The sequence below is a fragment of the Pieris napi genome, chromosome 13, assembly GCF_905475465.1.
Source record: "Pieris napi chromosome 13, ilPieNapi1.2, whole genome shotgun sequence".
NCBI classification, from domain to species: domain Eukaryota; kingdom Metazoa; phylum Arthropoda; class Insecta; order Lepidoptera; family Pieridae; genus Pieris; species Pieris napi.
Window position 1 is genome coordinate 9,710,069 of NC_062246.1, and position 23,785 is coordinate 9,733,853.

The 23,785-nt window shown below is 34.3% G+C and overlaps 1 protein-coding gene across 1 annotated transcript in view; it reads left to right on the forward strand.

Annotated features, from left to right (window-relative positions):
- Positions 1 to 254: 254 nt before the first annotated feature.
- LOC125054976 (lysosome membrane protein 2) overlaps positions 255 to 23,785 on the forward strand; it is a 67,491-nt gene continuing 43,960 nt past the window's right edge. The window contains exon 1 of the mRNA XM_047657117.1: positions 255 to 432. The gene's annotated coding sequence lies outside the window, so the exon portion shown is untranslated. The remainder of the gene's footprint in view (positions 433 to 23,785) is intronic.

Sequence of the window (23,785 nt, forward strand, 5' to 3'; positions counted from 1 at the left end):
AAATTAGTTTGATTATTAACTAAGTGACATATTATAGGTAATTTTTAATCAGTTTCAAAGGCTATAACTACTTTCCCAATAGCAAACAGAAACACCACCTCAAATGAAGAAAATAAATGGACAATATGATTTAAAGTAAGTTAAATAAATTTCTCTTAGAGAACAGTTACCGACATTTCTCTCATTGTTTAATCGCCCAATGAACGCCGCACCTTAAATTGGAAAGTGGTCAAGCTTAGTTTGAATCGCGACGTTTGGCGCGCCGCTTGTGACCATAGAGGTGTCATTCGAATTTAAAAAGAAAACTCTGGCGGGAACATTTGACATCTGTAAGCTGTCAAAATATTGTGAACGTGAAACCGCGATTTGTGGTCAAATTGTGTTGTGTTCAGTTAAATTGAGTGTTATTTCGCAAAAATAAATAACCACCAGGTACGTTAAGATTTATGGCCATACGTGACCTCAATTTTCTTAGCTTGTAAGTTATATGTGATATTTCTATGGAAGTTTTTCTAGCAAGCACTTGTTTATACTATATTAATGTGTTTTTTAGAATCTGTAGCTTAAATTAGTTAAAAGGAATTTCTGTTTACTTTCTCATTCTAGTACTTAGATGTTATAGCCTTACATGTTACACATAATTAAACTTTGAAATTCCTATTTAAGAAGAGTTTAGAAAACTGCCAATTTTCTTAAAGAAATTGTAGGTAGGGGATTCCGTTTATTGATAAATGTGTCTATAGGTTGCGATAGTTACCTTTTATAGATGACCTAGTCTCTTGCGGCCTCCTAATATATTAAAAAAAAAAACCCGCTCCCTTTTTTCTTTACGCAAGGATTTTTAATTATCAATATATACACGACGTATTGCTCACTCTATTTATGCTTAAGACCTCATTAAGAAGCAAAAAGATTCCAAACTTCTTTATGCTTTGCTATTTTGGGCGAATTAATAAATATTAATTTTGCATTTTTACCACATAATTGCTATTACGTAACTTAATAATTTGTTGGTCTAATCATATTTAAGTAACGACCCGTTTTTTAATGTGAGCTGAAACCGGATATCGTTAATTGCAAGTTTTGCAAGGTTTATTTAAATTCTTTCCTTATTGGTTCTATTTTACAACAAGAAATTGGCCCTGTAGGCTGTATTTGTCTTTACTGAGACATCATGGTACATTACGATCTAGCCCAACTTAAGACTAATAAGTAATTTAAGTCTAACCTAATTTATTAATAAGGATTTTTAACATAAGGAAGTGTCCAATAACACTACTTACAGTCACTATTAAAAGGAAGACTGTTCTTGTGTTATATGTTTTCACTCACTGTTTAGCACTTAATACTAACGTGCACTAACACAAATTCACAAGTACAAATGGTTTTGTCCCTTTCATTTTTTCATATTTTCCCTTTGGATTTTTAAACGTGAATTAAACTTTAATCAACATTCTCGACAGTTTATATTGAGCTGAGACTTACATAAGCTTTACTGTATACAAATGCCTTCATAATATTAATTTTGATTTTATTAATTAAGTATCGTAATGCTTTACAGCATACTCCATTGATTAAATTTTTTCAAATGAATAAACACGTTTTTAGCGGCATTTTTTTCTTAAAGTATTAACATATATGAAGACTGGAGTGTCCCACGAATCTAGTTCTACCCACTAAAAACATAGCTCCGACTAAAAATAGAACTAAATACTCGACTAGTAAAATAGGCAGTTCTTGAAACATACAATATAGAAGCAATCATGACACACATAGACAATAGACATGTTTATTTATATAGTTTCTGCGCGGATCAGACGCAGAAATATTTAATAAAATTGGTGTCAATATAATAAGGTCTAGCCCATTGGGAACTACAGGTCCTCAACGAATAAATTAAGTATTAGTATTATTGAGCTTATTAATTGCTTTACAATTTAAGGGTAGGGTCATCATTCTCTCGGTTCGAAACTAAGTATGACTACCTGTATGTATTAATTTGCTTGTTTTGTATAACATTATTACGTATTACATTCAGAGAGTAAGTATAAATATGATTTAAGAATAGAACTAAGCCGGCAACGCACTTGCGAGCCTTCTGGCATTGTGAGTGTCCATCGGCGGCGGTATCACTTAACGTCAGGTGAGCCTCCAGCCCGTTTACCTCCTGTTACATTAAAACAGTACTTTGACTTACTTTAGAAAAGGCTATTTTTTATACAAAGTCAAATATTTGTCCCCAAGAGTAATGTTGCAAAAAATATAGATATCATTTAGTATCTGTGTAAATAATTTTGACTATTTATATCATACATGTGTATCTTTTACCTCCATTTTCTGAACGGGTTCTGATAATTATTGGTATATTAAGTCATTTGCGATATTTGTTTTAAAGTGATGAGAGTGAGAGAGATGAGTTTTGATGAGAGTTTTTTACGCCGGCTTTTTCTCTCGGCCTACACCCTCTGTCTTCTTTGCCGATGAGTATGGATGCCTACAGATTCAAATTTTATGACGTGAAATAAGTGATACCTGTATCTTATGTTCCATAATAAACATATTTTTAAGATAATATTAAAAAAACAACCAAATAGTTTATAAGCGATTCTAATTTGACTTAAAAAGGTTAAATGTCAACTTTAAACGAAGCCGCTAGAAGTATTATTTAATTTATATGATACTCAAACTACCTTATAAATTAATATAACGTGCTGTATGTCCGATCGTTGACTCAGGATTCTAACGGGATTAATAGACCGTAAACATGAATAAAGCATAGATAGATATAACTGGTTCAATGAAGAATTCATATTTGCAATCAATTTTAAAGCGATTCGTTTGGAAGGCTAATATTCATTTGAATGCCTCTAATTGCCTATAATTATTTAACTTTTCTACGCATATTTAACGGTATATCAGATTTTTTTAAAATAAAGTAGGAGAACTTTCTGTGCCGTCGATTTTTGGGTCGCAGACATGCCGATTTCCTCATGACGTGTTCTATTACGAGCAAGTTTTAAATGCGTAAGTCGTAACTCATAAAACATGTACTCTGAATCTGGAAGTCGCCAAAGCCAACCCTGCACTATCCAGAAATAATTTGCTATTTCTATTCCTTAATTCATGTACTATAAATTGATATATCACTCATTAAAAACTGATCAGTACTTTTGTTTTTATCATTATTTCCATTTATGACAGAACTTTGGGACCGACTACGTAGTGTCTACTCCGGTTCAAACTCGAAACTCAAACTCAAAATATCTTTATTTATGTAGGTAAACAAGTACACTTATGAATTGTCAAGTTAAATTAATTGTAAATTTTCATTTACTACCAGTTCGCAAGTCAAGGGCGTAGAGCGGGTAAGAAGAACTGGCAAGAAACTTTCCGCCACTCTTTTTAATCGCCAAGACGCCAAGTATTGTTAGTTGTGTAAATTCTACTATGATGTAAATAAAAGAATATTTCTTAATTAAGTTATTTAATAATTGGTTGAAGAGAACACATTTACAAAATTTAACTATCGTTCTAAGTTAGGTACGTAAATACATTTAAAAAAATAGGTAAATATCATCTTTGGTTAACACTAAACACTCGGTTTCTCAAGATGAGATGGATCTTTCAAAGTTAATCTACCAATACCATTGGTTATTAAAATTTGCAATAACTTTCTAGGCCACGATATTAAAACGTGTATTTTTCCGACAATCTCGTCCAACCGCTCTTACGTATACGTTACGTTAACATTATGTGACTGTGTCGTAATGCAAATAGTATTTAAGATGTCGCTTTGGAAATGTATAAGGGTTTTCACGCTCACTATTGAATCTTAGAAAAGCTCTATTTCAGAGCCATTCATACGATATTCTCTGCGCCCTTGATTTGCGAACTGGTAGTAAATGTAAATTTAGAATCTATGTAACATCTTTTTGTTGACGTCATTAAGTGTTGGTTACCTATATGAATAAAGTTATTTTGAGTTTGAGTTTGATAATGGTTAGTCCATACTCTAGCTTTTGGGTACAAATCCGATTCATGAGTGTGTAGCGGAAATTGAAAGCTTTTTTGTTGTAAATTAGTTCTCGAAAACAAACTTGTATGAGGCTGACGGCCTGGCTTAACTCAGTAAAGGATATCTTTTACCAAATAAAGAGTAAAAGAGTAGACTAATTCAATATTACGAATATTGATATATCGTTTGCATTTAAGGTATATACTCGTATAAGAATGTACCCTCTAGATACCCCAGGCATCCCATCATCCCATTTGTCACTAAGAAGAACGTATTTTGGCCAAAACTCACCGATATCCATATTGAGCATTCTGATAAATAGGTCTTAATATTCATAGTTGGTCCCCTGACAGTTTAAATTCAAATATCCTTCAGTTTTTATAAACTTTTTTTATCTCTCTAACTTTTATTTTATTACTCTTGTAACAATGTATCACTGGGCCGAGCGTTGGCAAGCTTTTATAAATAAAATATAATAATGAACAAGAGGGATAAGTTTAAAAGAGCTTTACATAATCGCAAAAGACTAAATTGAACACTGTAAATTACTATGAACTTGTCGTTAAGACATTGAAGTAAAAAACCTTATTAATAATAAAAATATAGGCTTCAGGCCATTGGTCCACAACTCCAGCCATGTATGAATTGTGTCCATGGCCACAGCGCAGGTTTTTCTATGTCGAAACCGATTTCGTAAGTGACCTTACGAGTTGTGCAGTCAAATCACGCGTTAAGCCGGATTGCTATCCGCTGTTAACACGTCTGCTTGAAATTCCTCAAATCACTACTTCAGTATGCAATCACAGATCAAATGTCTGATTTGATTTAGACGGTAAGAGATCCTATGATTTGAAGCTTGCTCTGGTCTAACTTCTGTGAATGGTGAAAGAAAATTTTAAAGACCTACATTATTAATAAATATATAATAAATATATAGTCACAGGGAGTTAAGGTTATTAATTTACGTGCTGATTCTGAGACGTGAACTTCTCTGGTGTTGTGAATTTTTCCAGAACAGCCGTGCGATTCTGTTAATCCGTGAGTTCTCGCACTAACAACGCTCATTTCGTCACGTCATTTTTGGAATCTCATGGTATTCTGTTAAGCAATTTCACATTATGTCTTAACAAGCGGAGGGAGCTTGTAGTATATTGTTTATCAGAATGCCAAATCGTAAAATGACTGCTTCACGACTGATTTGAGCGCGACCGCCGCTGCGAAAACTGCTGTGAGAGTTCGAAAAGTGAGTTACAGAATCGCAAGGCAGAATTGTATATATAACTTATGCGAGTTCTATAAGTGACATTTAGATATTGACAGTTAGATTTCTGACGCTTGAAATGTATAATTTATGTACAAAGTAAGTCTATGTCTCGACATCAGCCATATATTATCCAATCTGTATTGACAATTAGAATCTTCTATCCATAAACACAGAATATTCTAGATTCACTGTATGAAACTGCAATACAAAAAGGCTATACCGCATAGAACTTTCCTCTATGGTTAGTGAAATGTCTTATGTCGGCACGCATGCGTAATTACATCGGCGCGTGCGACTCTCTAAATATTAGATTTGCTGAAGATGATTAATTTCCGGTAACTGACACTGCATCTGATGTATTTATCGACGATAATCCGTTTTTTTATGTTCACTCTAATGCTCTTTGATAATTTTGCATATAGGTAGATACGCCTAGGTAAATAAGCATATATCATTATGCCTGGTGGAGTGTAGTGCGTACTCAGTTTCCGCATATTTGGCCGTTGTGCGTTAATTCATGGCTAATAAAGCCTAGCTCCTTCCAGAAGCTCAGAAGTTTACTGGGCTCTTTGCAGGCTTCACGGCATTCCAGAACTACGTGGGTGACTCTGCTCTGAAACAACCTCTGCACAAGGGACAGTCTATCGCGTCAAGGACAAAGAGATGTTTATCAAGGAGACAGTGTAGGCGCGACAGACAACCCCATATATAGTAGACCGAGGCGAATCGGATCACTTTTTCTTTGAGGTTGAGTAAATCATACTAAAGTGCTATATAATGCTATTTTTATTGATAAAATCGTAAGAAGTAACAATTACCTATGAAATAAATATTTGAAAACTTAAATCATACATATAATCTCTTAATTAGCTATTAAAAACTAAAAAAAGGAAAATATCCGATTCGCCCCAACATACGGGGTGAATCGGATCGTGCACAAAATATAACAAAATTTTAAGGTATAGTGTTAAATAACTTTGGAATCAGTAAAAATATATAATAATAAGATCAATTTTAATTATTGGCACATAATTCACATATATATTATGGTCCTTTTTTCTGTTAGCTCGTGAACGGTACTGAAAAACTCTTAGCAGCTTTACGCAAGGTCAACTCTTTGTTCTGGACTTAATTTACAGCCTCTTTCATTTTTTCTTGACACCATTCTCCGGTGGTCATGAAATAAATATGAATCAATAACCTCAAACATGTAATAAATCAGTTTAAAAGTATCATCCAATTCGCCCCTAAGGATATGATCCGATTAGCCCCGTAATTAAGACCTTTGAAATAAATATTTTAGACGTTAACCTCTAAGATTATACTTAAAAACGAATTGGTTCTTCAATATTAACACCTTGCTTAACAATATAAACCAATGTAGTTAAATTTTAAGACAAATCCGTCATATGACACAAAGAAATCGTAAGTACGTAACCTTAGATGAGCGCCAAATTGCGACACACACAAAAAACCGAGTGGCTGACGAGCGGCATTGCCACTGATCTACAAGCGCGATCGAAATACTGCTTATGTCGGGAGGTGCTCAGTAAAGGGACAGACACAAAACGCCGGTTGAGTGCGTTCTATGTGAATGTGATATTTGAATTATCAACACATTTCTTATTTTGATCCGATTCGCCCTGTGATCCGATTCGCCTCGGTCTACCCTATACAGAGGCTGTTTCAGCGCAGAGGAATTAGTCACCCACTTATTCTTGAAATGCGAGGCTGTGGCTAAACAATGGTCAGAAATCCTCGGATCAGAGAGGTGACAACGGACCTAGTGAGAGTCTAAGTGCGGAAACTGAGTCTACAAACCATAACCATATGGAGACAGTGGTCCGTAATTAATTTTTGCCTGGAATCTGACTAAATTTGTTCTTACGCCATTTTGAATTACTCGGTTTGACTTAAATTCAGTACTATCTGGATAAATATATAATAATATTAAGCCTTTATTGCTGACACCCAGTATAATATATTAACACTTATTAAAGTTACATAATAAAACTTAATCTAATACATCATATCACCCGTTTCTGGTTATCAGCGTGTCCTGTGACACGTCATAGGCCTCTGCTTAGCTGCCTCCATTCTTTTCTGATGTTAGCTCTTCTTGTCCATCTCTTGCTCTGTCTTCCTATTTTCCTTTTTCCACCGCTTGGTTGCCACTAAATGATATAAAGCTATATTACCTTTGTCAAATTATTAGGAAATCTGCGACGTGAAATGATTCAATGAAGGGCACATCAATGAATAGATCCCTTCAACAATAATGACATCAACATTGCTTCCTACTAGTCTTTGAAGTATATCATCTTCCTTCTTATTTCTTCACTAACAATGAAGACGATTAACGATTCATTAGGCTTGCAACCTCGCTGTGACCATGCCCTGCTAACTTACAACACTTGTCATTTAAGGTCAGGCCTATAATTAACGAACTGTTAAACTTGCATTGCTTCAGTTAAATAATGATTTATTAAGATTACCCCACTGACAGTATTAAAACTTAAATTGACTTCTATAACAGCGTTTTGAATGCTCTGGCCAATTTCGAGCCTGATTTCAGTTACCAGATTAAATTCAATGTATATAGTCAGTGTATATATTAAAAACATAAAATCGTCATAGTCGTAGAATAGTGACGGAATTGACAAATAAACTTTACAGGGTAGCCATTTCAAAATAATATAATCATAATAGTTTTCTTGTCATAACTTTTTTAATTCATATTCTATTATTATGAAAATTAGCATACAAGCAAACAAAAGGGTTTGTTTTGAAACAAAATAAAAATAATAACATTAAATTACACAGTTATCTAGAAAAATCACATGCTTCTTTGTGAGCGTCTATCAAATCCGTCACTTTACCCACTGATTAATTTGAAATTTAAAATACATGTTTTTTTTAATGTACCCGTAATAATTAGTCAATGTTGTATCCATCCATCCAAAATCCACTTTTTATCATGTTTGTATCCAAATATGATAAAAAGTGGATTTTGGATTTTTTCACATCCGACATTGTTCTAGGATCATGACGAAATATTTGTATTATTGATATGGTCACTATAAGATGTTGTCACGTTAGCTAATTATGTAATAACTTAAGGCAGAAGTTTTCTGAAGTAGGGAGTGAATAAATTGACCGACTTGGTATAACGTGGATCTCACTTTTTATGGTAGAACTGCGTTGCGAAACTTGTTTTTTTTTACAGGTTATGTTTTTGATGGCTTACAAAATTTTCATTAGCAATAGAATCTAGCTTTAAGCAATGATGATCCATAGCCACGCATCGTATAACATTGGCGCTTTGTATATTGCAATACAGGAAAAAGTGTTATTATACCATAATTGTAAAGACAATTGTATGTAAATAACGACCTTAACTAACCACACAAGGAAAGAATACGTTTTCATTTGAAGATGCTAATAAACTTTAGTGGGTGATTTGCTGCGAAAATGCATGTGTGAGCTGACTGGCGTTAAGTGTTTTTGGGTAAATGTTGTTCTGAATGAGCAGTGTTGGCCTTTTTTTTTTTTTTTTTTTTTTTATATCCGAGGTGGAAATGCATTTGCGCATCCCCTGAACAGGGGTATGTGGGACTCGACCCACGCCAAAATCTCTGCTATTCAGAGACTGGGTGAGCAATACCCACTAAAACCACCTCGAGTAGTTCCGACAAAGCCGCGTTACAGAGGCTCCGGGGTCGCTCTCGCATTCTACCGGGACCTCAACGGCATGTTTCACTCAGAAACCTCTGGTGCAGTATACACTACATAGGAGGTAGGAGATGGGCATATCTTCTCCTATTTACTCCCCGTCGTCTACCCCTAGGATTCGTCCTAAAGCGCTCCCTCTCTCGTTCTGCTGTCTCCTTCTGTAGCATGACATGCTCACAGAAGGATACCACTGCATTCCATACCTCGTCACTGCCGACCATTTTTTGTACAACACAAGGCAAAGCAAGGTTATTACCCACCACAGAACTAAGATTATGACGTAACTGAGACCACTGCGGACAATCCTCCAACGTATGCTGTGCAGTATCATCATTTGCGCCACACTCCAAGCAGCTCGGTGTTGGTTCCCGCCGCACGATGTCATGCAAGTATCGCCCAAAACATCCATGTCCTGTCAACACCTGCACAAGACGAAGAGCAGTGTTGGCCTAGTGGTAAGTGATACTCTCATCCCTGGGATCGTAGGTTCGAGCCCCGACTTTGCTCCAATAGACTTTCTGAGTATGTGTGCATCTAACACTCGTTTGGTGAAGGAAAACATCGTGAGGGAACCATTTGATAACCTTCTTGCCTTTTAGAAATACAAAAATGTACTAAACCTAAAAGGTTGCGCTGTTGATGGTTGTTCTGAATGTGTATAAAATTATAACTCAATTTGTCAGACAGAAGTTTTTATTGCATATGTTCAGAATACACAATTATAACTGAACAAATATGAATTTTTAAATTAAATTTTAAATTTTTATCTTGTGAAAAACAACAGTTGTCCAATTTCCAAGCAGACGACATCACAGTCAAGTAATGTACAAGATATTCTTGCGTATTTAAGAGGCAGTCGGAAGTTGCATAATTCGTAGCATATTGTGTTACGAAAAAACGCAGTGAAAGTTGACGCGTCATACACTGTGCTTATAAAACGGTTTGTGGTAATTTGTGTAAAAAAAATAGAACGATAATATATGCCATTATGTAAAAGAAATGCCAATACTTAAAACCTACTTTAATTTTCTTACGGATACATCACCTCTTGCTTCCTTTGAACTGCACTGACGACCATACACACAAGACTCTTCACTACATATACACACTAAATTTACTTGACATTGAATATAGGTTAGTTCAGGTATTGTTTGAGCTAAAATTTGGTTATGCACTTCTTGTATCTAAGAAAAGGAATTATTTCCTTACTGAGTGTTGGCCCAGTGAGAGAGCCTTTAGCGTGCGACTCTCATCCCTGAGGTCGTAGCTTCAATCCCCGGCTGTGAAACAATGAATTCTCTATATGCGCATTTAACATTCGCTCGTACGGTGAAGGAAAACATCGTGAGGGAACCGACATGTCTTAGACCCTTAAAGTGTGTCAGGCTGATCACCTACTTGCCTATTAGATTGAAAAATGATCATGAAACAGATACAGAAATCTGAGGCCCAGACCTAATGAGGTTGAAGCGCCACTGATTGATTGATTGATTTCCTTAATAAGGAAAGGAAAGGCCACCCGCCTGGAAGAGATCGCTTGTTAGCGATAAGGCCGCGCATTGCGTCTAATTTATGTTATTTGTTTTTATTTTAATGTAACGCAGTTTAAAATAATATAAAAATGTATTCCTATACTATATTTAGGTAAATTATGTATTCCTGTATTATATTAAGCAATTATGAATTTTACTGTGAGTTATTACGTACGTACGTTACGTAAGGAGGGAAGTATACACGCCTCATTTAAAGGGTTTTTTTTCGTTAAAACTTGTTTATCTTAATTACTAACATAATTCACTCAATAGAGTTAATACTAATTTATTGAACTTATTAAAAAAAATGTTTTCTTCATAATAAATTAATATTGCTTTATTACTTACAGTAATTATTCTATTTCGATTTGGACAAAACTTGAATTTATTAACTTATAGAGAAAAAACACTCACGGATAAATTTGATTTTTTTTTCAAACTGGGAAGTAATAATAATATGCGGAAATAATAAAAACCTTGTTTTTTTTTACAATTATATTGCAAATACATATACAAAAAATATTTAGTTTCACGTTGTCCAAGAAATTTAACATATATTGAGAGAGCAGTGTTGGCCTAGTGGCTTCATCCCTGAGGTTGTAGGTTCGATACCCATAATCGGGATTGACAAATAATCATGAAACAGATCTAGAAGTCTGAGGCCCAGACCTAAAAAGGATGTCATTCCACTTATTTTAGTAAATATTTAATTTCTGGTTTTACTAATGTTTAGGTAAAAACTATATCGGTGTTGTAGAAGTTAAATTATGCTGTCGCTAATGGTTGGAATATTTCTTTGCTAAGTTTAACTGTATTTATAATAAAACATTATAGAAGTTGAATGATGCGCGCGCGCCGATTCGCTTGAGTAACTGCGTTCCAAATTGTGATGTAAAGCCAAGTTTACATTATTATTTCGCGAACGAAGTATAAAACAGACTTTAGAGAGATTACACAAATCTCTCTTAACAAATATTATATATATTGTACTTAAAAAATAATATGGGTAGGTACTAAAACAAATGAAAGTCGTATACCATAAACTAAAAGGTCCCACAATGAATTTGGCTCCTGCTAAAATAGTTACTTTAAGTTAACAGAATTTAAACCATAAATGTAAGCAATCAGTTTCACTGAACGCATGTTATGTTTTTCTATATATAGATTTTTTGACAGCTTTTTGTACAAAAATCTCGGACTCGTAGCAAATACGCGTTTTGTTTTAGTAACCCGAAGTTTTGGCAAATTTTATTTATTTATTTATATGCATATACGATAATGTCGAGAAAAAATTATATAATATTAAACACATATATACAATATTGCTACTCTGATTTCACTCTGCGAACATATATAGACATATTTATATATGTCGATAGCATTCAGTAGGCGCAACGTCTTTGATAACGTGGATCTGTGCAACAGACTGGTTCTGTCCCTTGGCATATAACCTAACCTTCGCCGTCACACATATCCCAAAGGTCAAAATATCCAAAAGAAACCCCCCGCAAGACTTTCAGTACATAGTAGGCCAACTGTAAGTCAATTGAAAGAAGCTGGTTTGTGTATACTCTGCCTTATGTCTATTGCTCTACTTGTCATAAATGGGAATGATTGTGTAAAAAATGTCGCTTTTATATGGCAATGACATAAAAGTCAGATGCAAGATGATTTTGCAATTAATTACGCGATTAATTGTTGACGTATATTTTGAGAATATAACCATAGATTATTCTTACAATTTTGATGTTCTGTGTCAAAAATTAATAGTAGGTACTAATTATTAGTACTTATTAGTACCTACTATTAGTTCGACTATGATTTGCGTGTTGTTCCCACGAGAATGTAAGTGCGTGCTCCTATTTCACGAGTTATTGCCAGTTCTTCTCTTCCGTTCTACGCCCTTGATTATGTAGTAAATGATGTATGCAGTAAATGTTAAATTTGAAGCATTTAATATGTATTTTATTGACGTTCATAAGTGTACATTGTGTTACCGATATGAATAAACGACTTTGACTTTGACTACTAGCGACGCTAATTATTTTATATAGCTTTTTCTGACACACGAACATAGTGTCATAACATTATAGAACACTAAGCCTTATTATATTCACTAGTATTGTACAAAATTAAGTCAACAATATTCCTTACTAGCCATAATTGTTGTATAGGCTAGATTTCAATTCATGTAGTATTTTTCTTTTGTGACTTTATTCTAGTAAAAAAAGTTTTCTACGCTAACAAAAAATGGAAATATAAAGCGAAAGACGAAACACCGATGCCAAAATACTGCCAAATACCGCGTAGCTAACAAACCATTATAATTATTGCGCTACTAGAAATTACAGTTAATTTATCGGTTTTATATAAAAACCCATTCGAGATCGATTGAATTCGATGCATATCTTAGTTTGTAAGTGTGAAGCCACTATATATCAAATTATAACTTGTTCTTGATACTTAACTAGTTCAATTACCCAATCGATTAAAGCATATTTTGTAATCAGGATCCTTGCTTCCGTGTGAGGCAATGATGCGAAATAGTGTTGTTATTGTAATGAAATTATAGTTTCCGATTGAAATTAATTATCCTTTAGTACAAGGACAATGGCCTTTGAGTGTGGTAAACCTGGCGCAGTGCTAGGGTCGCCACATAATTTCTACTCCTCCTGCCCTGCGATTCTGTAACTCACTTTTCGAACTTACACAGCGGTTTTCGCATCGGCGGTCGCTCTCAAATCAGTCGTGAAGCAGTCATTTTATGATTTGGCATTCTGAAAAGGTGGGAGCTTGTAGTTTATTGTTTATCTGAAGTGTGAGTTCGAAAAGTGAGTTACAGAATCGCAAGGCTGTCCTCGGCATACCACAGCTGCTGATGGTAAAACTTGTAAGGGCTTTAACTGATTGCTCCAGCGATCGGCCGAGGTTGTTATTTGTTACCATTATTGGCAATATATATGTCAAAAATGAGGGGTTTAGAAAGGCTTTGAAGGTCTTTTACGTAGATTAAAAAACATTTGAATTACCAAATACGTAAGGTTATCTAACCTAAATCAAAACGGTTAACAAATGCGTAGAAAAGAGCGCAGTATTAGCCTATGACAATACAAAATTAATATTTGTATTAATAATCCTTTATCAAAACCAATTCTTAAAAGATCGGCAGCACACGCTAGCATTGTAGGTATCTATGGGCGGCGATTATCACTTTATTCAAAGTGTTATTTGCTAGTTTGCCTCCTGTCCCATAAAAAATTGAGTGACTATATTATCTTCTTCTTCTTCTTCCTCTTCTTCTTCTTCTTATATATATATTGCAAAAAAGACTCAAATGGTTAAGATGGAATTAACGCCATTAGGTGTTGGAAGTTGGTACTGGAAGTTTATTGGCAGTCATTTTACAATACCTATTATGAAATAGCTATACGTGTTGCCTTTTCTCAGATATTATCTGTGTATTTAATAAACACTTCATTGTTGTGGTTATTCTGTATACGGCAAATCGTGAGTCAGGGATGCGTCATAGGTAAATATTTTAAGGTACTATGTACATAGTGTAAATAGCTTTGAGTAAATCATAGTCACAGGTATACATAATGCCACAGTATAGTTCAAAAACAGTTGGTTATTTCCATAGTTATTATAATAGGTAACGTAGAACGGATAAACAGCAAAGGAGTAGAACTCCTTGCCCACCTTTCATCTTCCCTAGGCAGTATATAGGTGCATTAAAGCGGCGGTTGAACAGGCATCTCCTGGACAGGCAGACAGGTGTGCTCTCCAATAGGCCACATCTCACTTAACATCACATGGGGTTCTGATCTCTCTCCAGTTCTGTATAAAAAAAACCTATATGTATAAACGAAAGTAACATTGTTAATAGCTGTAATAGAACATTATCTCTTAGCCCTCACGTATGTAGGTATTGTTTTCTAATATAACATAAGAAAAGAATCGTACCAATTCTTAAAAGGCCAGCAACGCACTCGCGAGCCCTCTGGCATTGAGAGTGTAGGCGGCGGTATCACTTAACATCAGGTTAGCCTCCTGCCCGTTTGCCCCATGTACCATAAAAAAAAATGCAATCTTCAAAATCTCGTTACACAATACAATTCACTGTCTATTTCGTTATAATAGTGTTCTCACGGTGCATTGCTTAACTGTGAGAAGTATTCTCAAATCTTGATATTGTTTTCGTCAATTGTACTAAATGTTGTTTCTCTGGACTGATTCTAACAAGGTGGCATCGTTACTAAAGGATGCAGATTCGAGACGTAGGAATTCCTGTGTTTGATAAACGGGAGTAGGCAGGAGATTTTACAATGTACAAATCAAATCAAAAATCATTTATTTATATAGGTAACACAATGTACACTTATGAACGTCAAAAAATAAATATACATTAAATGCTTCTAATTTTACATTTACTGCCAGTTCTCAAATCAAGGGCGTAGAATGGAAGAGAAGAGCTAGCATTTGGCAATAAACTCTCAAAATTTATTGTAATTTACATTTACTACCAGTTCGTAAGTCAAGGGCGTAAAGGGAAAGAAGAAGTGGCAAAAAACTTTTCGCCACTCTTTTTAATCGCTAAGTTTTGAGTCATACAAATTGTTTGAACTGGAGCAAATCAATCCCAAGGATTAGGATCATTTAGGTTTTCGTCAAATTTATAAAAAGATTTATTGTTTAATGTACGTTTAACGAGGGCTTTGAATTTATTTAGTGATAATTTTCTAATTTTGCTTGGGTGTTTGTTGTAAAAACGAATACAATTTCCATGTAAGGAGTGGTCTATCTTCTGGAGCCTGGTTGGCCGTACACTCAAATTTGTTCTATTTCGCGTATTATACTGGTGGAAGTCACCATTTGTTTTAAAATCGCTTATACTTTTTTGTACATACAACAAGGCTTCAAGAATATATTGACCAGATAGTGTCATAATATTTAATTCCTTAAACTTATTCCGTACCGACTCCCTTGTGAAAACACACCAAATACCCCGAACAGCCCGCTTCTGCAGCACAAATATGGATTGAACCTCTGCAGTAGCACCCCACAGTAGAAATACCGTACGATATATAGGGTATTTCAACAAGAAGTTTGTTTTTCAATTGTGGCAACACCGAGAACGTGATAGTTTTGACATTTAGTTTTTGGCGGTATTCGTAGCAGGTGCTTTGGCAATTATTACAATGAATTCAATTTCGCTCGAAAATCGCATTAAAATAATTCAAATCCACTATAAAAATGGTGGTTCTGTTAAAGTTACATTTCGTAAAATTCGTGATATTTTCGGCCAGCATAATCGTCCTTCTGAGACCGCTGTTAAGAATTTGGTCGCGAAATTTGAGTCGACAGGCTCGGTACAAAATGTGCCAACACCAACACGTGTTCGACCGGGTCGTTCAACAGAAAACATCGCCGCCGTGAGCCACAGTGTTGAAGAAGATCAAAATTTGTCAATTTCACGACGTTCTCAACAATTGGGGTTATCCAAAAGCACAACATGGCGAATTTTGCGAAAGGATTTGGCTTTGAAGCCTTACAAGATTCAACTGGTGCAGGAATTAAAGCTGATCGACCATTCAAATCGCCGCAGATTCGCTCAGTTCATTCAGGAACAACCTGCTGGTTTTTCTGAAAAAATCATTTTTTCAGACGAAGCCCATTTTCATTTGTCAGGGTACGTCAACAAGCAAAATTGTCGCATTTGGGCTTCTGAAAATCCTAAAGCAATTATTGAGAAGGCTTTGCATACTCAACGTGTTACTGTGTGGTGCACTATGTGGTCTGGAGGCGTGATTGGGCCGTTTTTTTTCGAAGATGAGGCTGGAAATGCGGTAACAGTCAATGGATCACGGTATCGCGAGATGTTAACCACTAAATTTTGGCCTATTATTGATGACATGGATATCACTGAAATGTGGTTTCAACAGGACGGTGCCACATGTCACACAGCCAATGAAACGATCAATTTATTGCAAACCAAATTTCCCGAGCGCATAATTTCGCGAAATTCAGCTGTTAAGTGGCCAGCCAGATCGTGTGATTTAACACCACTGGATTATTTTTTGTGGGTCTATCTATGTTAAAGACAGAGTCTATACGGAGCCAATCGAATCGATTGCAGCCTTAAAACTCAAAATCCGTGATGTCATTAACGAAATAGACCCTCCATTTTGCCAAAAAGTAATTAAAAATTTTGATGAAAGAATCAACATCTGTCAGCGTGGTCGTGGTGGACATTTGCCAGATATCATTTTTCATTCATAATTGCCAAACTTTTCTCTTTGTAATACAATAAAAATTTTATTCATTTTCCTCTAAATTCTTTGTTTTATTTTGTTTTAGAAAACAAAGTTCTTGTTGAAAAACCCTTTATAACAAGATAAATAAAATAATATATAAAATGTTAAAAAATCAAAGCTGTATTTTTTTTCTGTCATGATTGGAAATGAAACGGGCTTTATTATTATTATACACGATACATAAAAGCTGAAAATGGAATACACATTTAAACACAAACATAACACAACAAGAGTAAGAAAAGACGAATAACTCAAAAAAAGCATTTAGCAAAAATAGATTCACTATTTTTTACTGTAAAACCCACGTACGACTTAATTATAAGAATCATTGTTTTCGATCATGATGTGATTACTAACTACCTCAATGAACAGTGAGAACGTGCACAAAAATCCTTATAAGAAAAAGGCCAAAAGGCCGCAACCATCCATACAAAGGCCAATGTGCAGATGGGAATAATTGACGACAATTCAATCCAACCACATTTGTCACTCCTATCACCATCTAACGTGAATACGTGGAATTACCAATAACCCTGTATAATTTATGCTACATAAATAAATTTGAGACGGTAATAAGTGACTACCACAATTCAAACTAATACTTTTTAATTCGATTCTCGGCACTAAAAAGTTCTAGTAGTTCACCTCAATAAACAATTCCCTTTGGTTTTATATTAATTCGGTGGTAGCGAGGTTTTATTTACCATACAACCTTCCTCGCAAATAATATAATTTTATAATAATACTAGCTGACCCGGCAAACGTCGTTTTGCCATGTACCTATATTATTTCTAGGAAACATTTTTTTAGTTCAATAAAAATAACTATAATACAAAATAGGGGTAGAGGGTTGAAAATTAGGGGGTGTATGTATTTTTGTATTCTGTATCATTTAAAAAAAAAAACAAAAAAAGTGGACACCCCTTATCACTTAGGGGTATGAAAATAGATAGTAGCCGATTCTCAGACCTACTATTCAGAGGTTGAGAATCGGCATGCATATAAAATTTGATAAAAATCGGTCAAGCCGTTTCGGAGGAGTATGGTAATTAACATTGTGACACGAGAATTTTATATATGTATAAGATTTTTATTTTAGAAAACAAAATTACCTGCTATTCGTATTAAGTGCTAGTCCTAGACACACCCCTGTGTTGTGGATGATTAGATACTCTTTAGTAATACATATATAACGATCGAAACGGTAAATAGTTCTAATACAATATTTAAAAAAAAACTTTTAAGCTAGATTAGAAACCGGCAGTTCCTGAGGCAGATTTAACCAAACACTCTTTGCCTTTATAACCTTGATATTAACCAACAGTGGAGTCACAGACATTAAAGTATAGGGAAAAAGTTACGTTACTTTATAAATCATAATATTTTTTTTGTTTTGAAACCTTGAATTATTACATACCAACATAACGAAGCACGTATAAATTTTATCTCAGGTTTATCGCGACTCGTGCTTTAAAGATCAGTTTATTTTTTGCATGTTATTAAGTGTGGTAAACATGTGTATGGTCAATCATAAAACTGGTCTGAAATACATTGATTTTCATCATTCACCACTTCAAAGTCAAAGTCAAATCATTTATTTCAATTAGACCATCTAAAATGGCACTTTTGAACGTCAAAATACAAAGAAGATTCTAGTTGCCCCTTCCAAAAGGTAGTTTCGTGTGGAGAAGAATGGGCAAGAAACTCCACACCTACTCTTTTAAAGAGGTTTACAATATTTTGTTACATTTGTTAAATAATTATATGTGAAGACAATATACTCTTAGAATAAACTACTATACTAAAAAAGTTAGTATACATGTTCCTCACATATTTACAAATATCGAAACCGTAGAATATTAACATTAAAGAGTAATAAAAATATTAAAAAAACACAACAAAACAGTGTGTGAGATAAAATAAAATAATTACATTTGTAGCATTATAAATTTAAAAAAAAATAACAAAAATATGTTAAAGCAAAAAATCAGCAACCAATTTGATTTTGTCCAGGAGCTGTTTTTGAATTACTTTCATAAGGAGTTTAATATTTATAATAATAAGCCTTTATTCATTGATATATATTTAACGAAAATAGATATAAATGAAATTATACTACTCTAAGATGCGGCCGCTGTCCGGGAGAAGGCCTCCTCCAACATTTGAAGTGATATTTCTTTTAAAAAACCGACACCCTGAAGTTAGCTATAGTCAACATATTAGTTGTTTCTATTGTTAGGGTCCTTTTTTTACAAACGTATAACAAAGTATAAAAAAATATAACTTCTAACAAAAAAAACGTTTGTACCTACTTATGTACACACGTTTTTTTTTTCACCCTGTTTTATTTTTTGCCATCGTCATCCATTTTTCCAGCTACTTAGCTACTTTCGATTAATAATATATAATTCTACATAAATAAAATGATTGTATGCGCATAACTGCCGAAGGCATCAAATTGGACTTTTTTGTGTTACTTAGGTTTACGTATAAATAAAACATCTAACATATCCTTTTAGATTTTAATGAATGTGAAAAAGGCGAATAAATCTTAATGGAAATTTATTTAGAAGTAATAGTAAAACACAGAATTCACCTATAGACCACAAGCCCATGAACAAAAAATACCTGTGAAATGACCCAACCTGAATTACGCCTAGAAGGCTGTTACTATATCTGAAAATAGCTCTGAGCACTATGCCGTCATTTCTGAGCGGTACATGTGAGTACGTGAGTGAATGGACTTTCTCAGGTACAATGGGGGAATTTCGACTAATTATTAATGTACGGCTTTGTTATAAGTGTATAGATGATTAAAAATAAATGTCGAAAAACCTAGTGCCGTACAAAAGTGATGGTGCCGGAAGTCGGTGCAAATTTTTAATTCGACGACAGTTGCAGAAGCAATATAGGTCATTTATTACTGTACGGCATTTGTGTGATTCCTTTTGGACACATATACAGATACTTTACCCGTAAACGCCGTACATATTCCCAGCGGAGCGGTCGAAAGCCAAGGGTCGCAACATATGTCTGATTAGCATATAGGTGATGATGATATGAAACAACATAAAATTAAATGATCTTGAGAGTACTTCACAAATAGATAACATTTTCCAGCATGCCGTACATTTTTTGTGGAACACATAGGTGTATGGGGTAAATTACTTTCCTCAGAAAAGAGTCATTTTCCGGTGACTTTTATCTGTACGGCAATAACACAGGTTATTAATACTTTAGACAATCTTCAATAAAAGATAAATGCCGTACACTTTCGATAGTCCGCTACCACCGCCTACCAATACAGGACGTCCCAAAGTTATGGGAAATGAAGGGAAAGTACCTTAAATATCATAGATAGGGTATTTTACTAAAAGAAGACTTTATGTTATTTTTAAAAGTTATTAATTCTGCATTCAAAGATTTTTTTAAAATTACTTGCCTCGTCTGGGAATCGAACCGACTTAAATATAAAAAAAAACATCCCTACTTTTATGATGCGAATCGAAAGAATGGCCAAAAACTAATAACTCTTCTTAAGTAACATAGTATTTTAAAAGAAAGGAACAGCGTGAATATATCTTTTTAATCAAATTAAAAACATTATCTATCGTATTCGGCCTAAAAAAATACCCTACGAGTCTGTTACTTCTAAAAAGTTATTAGGTTTTGGCCATTCTTTCGATTGGCATCATAAAAGAAGGGGTGTTTTTTTTTAAAATTTAAGCCGGTTCGATTTCCAGACGAGGCAAGTAGTTTTTAAAAAATCTTTGAATGCAGAATTACTAACTTTTAAAAATAACATAAAGTCTTCTTTTAGTAAAATACCCTATCTGCGATATTTAAGGTACTTTCCCTTCATGTCTCATAACTTTGGGACGCCCTGTATTATATTTTTATTTTTGTTAAAAATATTTTTCCTTTACCTCTCTCTGCTGGTACGATAAGGTTGTAAATATACTTTACAGCCTTATGGTAGTATACTCAGATATGTACAGTTATTAATGACCTTAAGGGACACCTCAAACGTCGTCGAAGTTTTTATCAGCTGTAAAGAATAATCTGGAGTAAAATGTACGGCATCTGGTTTTTTTTGTTCATTTATATTTGTTACATATAAAATAACAATAATCTTTGAAAATATTACTCCCCATATTACTCTAGGAGCATTTGAAAAGTCATCTAAATTTCGGAAATTTCATATATTTTTTATCATAATATTTTTATTTGTTACCATTTATAATGAACGGCTATAATGTACAACGGTAATATTTAGTAACATTATGTAAAAAAACAAGTTGCCGTACATTATTCTCTGATCTTACAGCAGTAAGAACTTGGTAAATCCTGAAATTTCGATAAATATTTAATTACACAAATATTAACTATAATATTTGGACGGCATAATTATAAAACATTATTGTCCGTGTTAAATAATATTTTGAACATGTTGCCGTACATTTTACAATGACCTTAGGGTATATGGGTGTAGGGGTAGGGTTCCGACCCTTGGCTTTCGACCGCTCCGCTGGAAATATGTACGGCGTTTACGGGTAAAGTATCTGTATATGTGTCCAAAAGGAATCACACAAATGCCGTACAGTAATAAATGACCTATATTGCTTCTGCAACTGTCGTCGAATTAAAAATTTGCACCGACTTCCGGCACCATCACTTTTGTACGGCACTAGGTTTTTCGACATTTATTTTTAATCATCTATACACTTATAACAAAGCCGTACATTAATAATTAGTCGAAATTCCCCCATTGTACCTGAGAAAGTCCATTCACTCACGTACTCACATGTACCGCTCAGAAATGACGGCATAGTGCTCAGAGCTATTTTCAGATATAGTAACAGCCTTCTAAGCGTAATTCAGGTTGGGTCATTTCACAGGTATTTTTTGTTCATGGGCTTGTGGTCTACTAGTGTTTAATAATTATTGCTACTGTGAATAGTGTGAAGAAACTTATAAAAACAAATGACATGAGGTGTTTTCAGCATGTAATATAATGATCTATTAGTGGATGTGATATTCAATCTTCTAAACGGAAGTTCTTCAACTGCGCGTCGAAGTGGTAACCTTTGATATACGGGAAACTTTTCGCGCTTAGACTAGACCAGTGTTTCCCAACGTCCCATGCCCCATAGGGTGCCCCCCTATTTGATTGTGAAGAGAGGCCATTCTAAAATGGAGTCGACGTTTTTCATTACATGTTTTTAAGATTTACTTACTGTGTTTCGTTAAGAATTTTCCAGTGTTTTCTTCGTTTCTTCTTCTCTTTTAAGTTTCTTAAGTGAACAATTCAATTTTTAATGTTAAAAGATATGTATGTTACATATCTTTTAACATTTAGTATAAAGTTAACACTTTATACTAAATGTTAAAATTTACAAAGATTATATTAGATTTTATTTTAGTTTTAGATTATAAAACTAAATACCTATTAGATTAGAATACCTATATTCTAATAGGTATAAGAATTTTGGAAAGGCCAAGGTGGCTCATGGCACAAAAAGGATTGGGAAACACTGGTCTAGACTCTGAATTCTACCCCGTTGCGCATATAGATGTCGCAGCCAACTAGCTTAATAAGCCGTTCAATTAACAGCCTAGCCTCTTAACTAAAAAGCGCCGTTTAACTAGCGGCTTGAAAGATTTTCAGCCAGTTTATCAAACAGCTAGGCAAATAACATGGATCGATGACGTTTCATTACTTGCCTAGCCGGTTGACTGTTAATTTAAATTTAGTGTTTACCAAATTTTAATGAAAATTAACGAGTACAGTGCAAGAGTATAGTGATAATAATAATGTGAATTTAGCTGTGTCTGACTCAAGCAATATAATTTTTATGTAAGATGTTTCATCTTTTCTAACCACTTGGTTAATTTATCGTACAAATGGTCTAAGCATTAGCCAGCCATTGTTACAAACGCTACGGTTAAAAGGCTAGGCTGTTAATTGAACGGATTATTAAGCTAATTGGCTGCGACATAGACATATCCAAGCAGGGTGTAGGAAAAGATCATGTTAAAAATGTGAATCGATTAAACATGATGGGTTTAATTTTCTTTTTATGTTAATAACAGTTTAATATGTATCTTTATTACCTCATTTTTGAACGCCTTTATCAGACCAGTTCAATAACATTAATCGCAACAACATATTGTTATTTGAAAAGGATGTAATTTATCTTGCATATAAAATTGTTGAATTGAAGAGGTGATGCGTATCATTGCTTTTTGTAAGTGTTATTGAGGAACACTATATCAGCCTTGCGATTCTGTAACTCACTTTTCGAACTCACACAGCGGTTTTCCATGATTTGGCATTCTGATAAGGAGGGAGCTTGTAGTTTATAGTTTATCAGATTGTCAAATCGTAAAATGACTGCTTTACGACTGAGAGTTCGAAAAGTGAGTTACAGAATCGCAAGGCAGCATTTGAGGTACAGGCAGGAGGCTCCGACGCATATACCGATATATATGCCGTGATACCCCGCCGCCTAAGGACATTAACATTAACAGAGGGCTCACAAGTGCGTTGCCGGCCTTTTAAGAATTGGTCAAGTAATCAATTAAATTATTTTTATAATTTGATATTTTTAGCGTTAGAGCATAAGCTTATCCCCTATATGAGGTTCTAACCGTGTACCTAGTGTCAACCAAATCTAAAGACTTTTCATATAATATTATAGGTAGGTACGTTCTTAATTACATTTTATATATTGTGTTGTAAAAATATGTTTTTTTACAAGTTTGGCAATACACTAAAGAATTAATAATAATATTGCGTTAGGACAATGTCTCAATCATAATTTGAATAACGTTTATAAAAACATAATGTTAATTACTGCCCTGATTTTTCCTCACCTTTTTCCCGAAAGGACGGACCGCTAATTTAAATAAAATTATATTTATGAAT